The sequence below is a fragment of the Canis lupus genome, chromosome 33 (assembly GCF_011100685.1).
Source record: "Canis lupus familiaris isolate Mischka breed German Shepherd chromosome 33, alternate assembly UU_Cfam_GSD_1.0, whole genome shotgun sequence".
NCBI classification, from domain to species: Eukaryota; Metazoa; Chordata; class Mammalia; order Carnivora; family Canidae; genus Canis; species Canis lupus.
Genome location: NC_049254.1, coordinates 13,138,242 through 13,144,341, shown reverse-complemented (window position 1 = coordinate 13,144,341; position 6,100 = coordinate 13,138,242).

Sequence of the window (6,100 nt, the reverse complement as noted above, 5' to 3'; positions counted from 1 at the left end):
CAGGGAGCCCGACATGGGACTCGATCCCAGGTCTCCAGGATCACACCTGGGCCAAGGCCGCGCTAAACCGCTGGGCCACTGGGGCTGCCCATAAATGCATATTCTTTTCCTGTCTTCTCCTAGCCGATTTCAAAGCAATTGTGAAAGAATATATGTACATAATTGTATTGTTGAGCCTATAACACATAGAAATACAATACATTTGCCAATAACAGCACAAAATAAGTGGATAGGAGTATAGCTGTATTAGAGTAAAGAAAAGATACCAGATGGTAACTAGAACCCACAAGAAGAAGCGAAGAGACCCAGAAATGGCAAAATAAAAAGGTTAATATAACAAATTCCATAAATATATACTTGCCGTGCTTTCTTTTCTCAGCTTCTTTAATAGACGTACAAGTCTATAAAGAAATAATTGTGACAATACATTGTTGGCTTCAAAACACATTTATGTAATACAAAAGTGGGAAGAGAAAATAGACCTATATAAGAATAACATTTGTATGTCATGCTGCCATTCAACTAGTATAAATCTGAAGGTGATTCTGATAAGTTAAGATGTATATGGTAAGCCCTAGAACAACTAGTAAGAAATAACTTTAAAAAAAAAAAAAAACGACGATAATTAAAGGCAACCATGAGAGGATGAAGGCAGAGACTGGAGTGATAAAGATACCTGACAAGGAATGCCAAGGATTGAAAGTAACCACAGAAGAGAGACATGGAAAATTTCTTCCCTACTGTCTTTAGAGGGAGCAAGCTCTGCAACACCTTAATTTTGGACTTCTAGCCTCCCAAACCATAAGACAAAAAAATTTTCTATTGTTTTAAGCCAAGCAATTTGTAGTAATTTGTGATGGCAACCCTAGGAAACAAATCACGGCATCTAGAACTGTTATTGAATATTTTGGGGAATGGGTGTTGGCATTTAGTTTTTCTGAAAATTGAGGAAGGAAAGTGTCAGAAAAACTTATTCACTGTTATGAGGTGACCCCTAGTTTGAATCCTAACTTTCAATATCTCAGAACATGACCTTATCCCAGGGTTATTGCAGATGCAATTAGTTAAGATGTGGTCCTACTGAACTAGTGTGGGCCTGATCCAATCCCATATGACTAGAAGGGAAGTTTGGACACAGACCTTAACATGGGGAGAACACCATGTACAGAACAGAATTACATTTCTATAAACAAAGCAGCTATGAGAAGCCAGAAGAGACCTGGGACTGATCCTTCCCTAGCACCTTCCAGGGAACATGACACCTTGAGGACAGATTTTTGCCTTCGGTCCTGTAAGATAATATATTTCTGTTGTTTAACCTCCTCAGTTTGTGCATACTCTGTTATGGCAGCCCTCACAAACCTATATACCCATAATGCTATTTTCAAGTCATAACAACTGTTAATTTTTAATTTATCACCTTCTAATTTCACATCTATAAATCTATAGATCCAGATTTACTAATACATTCATATATACATGCAACCTCCATCCAAATATTAGAGGCAGATTCCTATTAATAAAATTATGTGGAACTTGAAATAAGGCAGAAAGATTACTGTGTGACCTTCCAAACCCATGTGAGAGCCTATCAATCTGGCCTGAGTTGTCTGCCACTAAGGGAAGGTAATTTTGACGTGCTATTTACTACTGATTAAGGCCTAGATTCTACAAAGTTGTGTGTTCACTTGGAGAAGATTGATAAATTGCAAATTACTTTTTTTCTGGTAGAGATTCAAATGATTTTTGTTCTGTAGAAAAGATAACCCCCAAAGGTTACAATTTCATTGCCCTGTATCTAAATTAGCAATCTTATTTCAGCTTGCTTTGTTTTGATGACTCTTTCAATCTCTCTAGTCCTCCTTTGAAACAGGTTTACCATCCTGCCGATTCTCTCATTAATGAGTTCAAAATATCTTTGACATCTGTACCCTATATACTAGTATGAGAGTCATAATTTTAATTTTTTGAAAATTATACTTTGACATCTCTCAGATGAATAGTTCCCAAACTTCCAGAGTTCATGTGGAGGAAAAATTAGTAAAATAAAATAAACTGAAGTTGGGTGACAAAGCTAGAGTTGCCAATTTTAATTTTCCAAGTGTAACTGAGACACAGGGGTGCAGAACACCTGGCTCCAGGTCCCGAACAGACCAGAGTTGGCCACTCACCACTGACAAAATCCAAAGGCAGCAAAATGACTGGTGGTGAAACACAAAAGGAATTTATTTCAGTGAGGCCAACACTGGGAAGACAGTGAACTAATGTTTCAAAGACTGTCTCCCAAAGTGCTGAACATACTTACAGGTTTATAAAGTGAGAATGTGGGACAAAGTTCCATGACCATGTGCAGATGGGTAGTAATGGTGTGGTCGAACATTGTCTTGAGGCAAGTCCCACAGGGTCTTGTTGGCATTATGGCAGTCCTTATTGCTTGAGGCAGTAATTTTTGTTCCCACTATGGGATGCTTTGCCTGCAGGGTCTTTGGCCTGAGTTAAGAGGTCAACTGGAAAGAACTTAATTAGTTTGTGGAAGGAGGTGGTGGAAGTCCTCCTTCACCAGTAATGTCAATTTAAAGATCATAAACACAGGAAACTATCATCTCTTCATACCTTTGTTTCATAAAATGCAGTGCAGGACTTCTAAGACCAAAAGAGTGGATGGAATCAAATGTAGTATAATCTATCTAATGTAGTATAATCTATCTAATGTAGTATAATCTATGAAAAATTTGCTCCATCTTGCTTTTTTTTTTTTTTTCATTATACAACATATTGGAGAAGATAAGCACAACTTAGGGACCATTGTCTACAGATGACTGCTATCCTTCCTACTTGTGTAGTTTCTTTTATTCATTCATTTAGGGTCTTCCCTGAGGGATTTCTATGTCCTAACAAGAACCTATTCTGTGATGAAAGCGTACCAGTTATATGCCAAGGCACCATTTTCTATGTGCAAATATGGTCCCTGACATGGAGAAGATATGCTAGTGGAGCAGATGCACTGAATAATCTCCCCAATAAATATATAATTAAACTGTGCTAAACAATATGAAGAAAGAGCATAAATTTAATAGTGTACCTTGGGCTGCTTATATGCTACTCATTTTTCAGTGAAAATTCCTGCCCTGAAAGGCCTAGCAAATTATTCGTATAGCTGTTTTTCCTAACAAAAGAAAGCCACTTTCCTGTCTTTAAGAATTAAATATGTGACTGCACTTGGAGGTGACAGATCATTAGTAATAAGAGACCTAAATTTCAATAGCAACCCGGCCTACCCAGGAACCCTCAGAAAGAGCAAAGACCTCCTACCTCTCCCTTCCCTCCTTCATTCCTAGAAGAAAGAGGCTGGGCACAGAGAGGTGACTTCTAGATAAAATAAACAAATTAAAATGAGTTCAGTTCATAGTTAGTCTTTTAAAGAGACATAAAAGTGCTTTGTTGCAGTTGATAATCATGTTACATAGTTAATTGGCCCTAATTAGCTCAGCAGTTCCACACACTCAGGCTGTAAGGCTGTGAAGCCATCCCTACAAGGAGGGGAGAAAGGCATGATCACATGTAACTCTCCCTTATTATAAACTTTCTGAAGATAAATTTGACTCTATTGAATAAGTGTGGGGAATTTGGGCTGCAAGAGAGTCTGTAAATACGAAGAAAGGAACCAATAGCAGCCCCAACACTTCATGCTGTTACATACCACGTCATCGGAAATTGACGGGGAAGACAAGCCACCAAAACTCAGAAAAACTTAGGACAAAAGCACATTTGCTTTAACAAAAATGTGGATGAATCCTAGAAGATAATTACAACATCAGGTGTTTGGACTGGGAATTCTGAGACTATGAAATTGATTGAGGAACATAGAGTAATGGGCTTCCAGAAAGATATGCTTGCATCATATGCAAGCATGGAAGTGGTCAGTGGATCTCTCTTTGTTATATAGTCAGGAAATACCCTGATATGTTTGCATGTCAAGATAATTCAACAAAATAGAACTTTGTAAAGTTTGGCAAAAGAGTAGGGCAATGAATAATCTCATTCTTCTACCATCGCCCAGATTTACCTGCATCCACTGAAGTGTTCACAGCTAAGGGATGAGCCAGAAGGGTGAGGATCACTGAAGGTGGCAAGATGTGGGTTTTAACGAGAGGCTTGATTACAAATTGCTAGTTTGTTTGTTTTTTTAAGATTTTATTTATTTATGAGAGACACAGAGAGAGAGGCAGAGACATAAGCAGAGGGAGAAGCAGGCTTCCTGCAGGGAGCCTGGTGTGGGACTCGATCCCAGAAGTTTATGAAAGATGATAGTCTTTCATAAACTTCTGAGGAAACTCAAGGAATAATTATTCACTTCATAGAAAACCAGTCAGATAAGATATTACAAGGGCAAAAAGGCCCATTTTATAACTCAGGGTAAGAACAAGGAACTTTGATGAAAAGTTTAGTAGTGTCAATGGTCTACTGTGTCCCAGAGGCGCCCAGTGAGCAACCAACACTATGTTCATTAGACTTACAGCAATGAGGGGGAATAGAAACTTAAAAAATATTGATAGCTTCTCAAAATGAGGAAATTATGGAAGAGTGTTCATGGGGTCTTAGAGCACATGAGGTTGGGAGATTGCAAGCTGAGTTCTGAAAGGTGGGTAACTTGTTGCGATTGGACAGAGTGTATGATATTATAGCTTTGGATTGATATACCCAGCAAGATGTGGGTTTTAAAGAGAGGCTTGATTACAAATTGCTAGTTTGTTTTTTTAAGATTTTATTTATTTATGAGAGATGCAGAGAGAGGCAGAGACATAGGCAGAGGGAGAAGCAGGCTTCCTGCGGGGAGCCTGGTGTGGGACTCGATCCCAGACCCCAGGATCGAGACCTGAGCCAAAGGCAGACGCTCAACTGCTGAGCCATCCAGATGTCCCACAAATTGCTAGTTTTAATAAGTAAGTTGTTAAGTTGGCTCACAGGCTCAGCTCCTTGGGAGCAAGTAATTCTGGAGCAAGAAGGTAGTTATTTTTTTTTTTACCCTGGTATTGGGACAGGAAATCATGCCTGGTCCCAGTGGTGTTTAATGTAAGGACTGCAAATTATGTTGCTTTCACTTCTCAGGATTCCAGACTAAGCCACATGATAGACCATTATTATCTAGAGACATGATCAGTGGAGATCTACGTCACTGTTTGATGTGTTGTGGTCATGTGAAGAGTTTCTGAGAGTAGTCATCACAACCTATATTAGGAACAGATTTTCTCGTTCATGTTGTTGGAAGATTATGTTTGGATCATTTGACGGAACAAAAACTGCACAGAAGAATTTAAGACTCTGGAGAGCACACGTTTGAGAATTGCAACACAGACAATTACTAAGAGAAAGATTATGATACAAGCTTGTAATCACTTCTAAGGCAGGAGCCAAGAGTGAACAACTTAAATCAAGAGAATTGGTACCATTCCTAATCTGAAAAGGCCACACAACTAGATATGGGAATATGAGCCAGATTATATAATTTTATGATTTTTACATCTGCCTCCCAGATTAGTTTAGTATAGGTAACGATCTAAGAGAGGTCTATAGTAATAGAACAACCTTTATTTCCCTAAGTTCTAGGGCAGCACATGTTCTACCTTGAATGGCTTCTGCATTCTCTATACCACTCCCTACTATTGAAGCCTCATGTAATGTGTGAAATGAAGAATACAGTCTAAAATATTCTTCCAGTGGTTATTTTTTAAAAATAAATTGAAGCTCAGAATTGTTTTCTCCCTTTGAATTAAATTATCTGTCTATTTTTCTTAGAAGGGAAATTAATGGGTCAAAATGGACTCAGAGCGATATTAAGAACTATCCTGAAGGCAAGTTATTAGTTTACTGATATTATAGATCCCTGTCCAATTTACAGGTTTCAGATTACAGTTAATAGTCTTTTGTGCTTCAAATACTCATATGTGGATACCAAATAGAATTGGCCTGGCACCAGGCAATGGAATTTGTGCCAGACCTATTCTATTTGACATCTATATATGAGTATTTCTACTGAAAGCAGATCATTGGATGGCTTCTAACAACTAGTATTGGATTTGAAGCACAAAAGACTATTGAC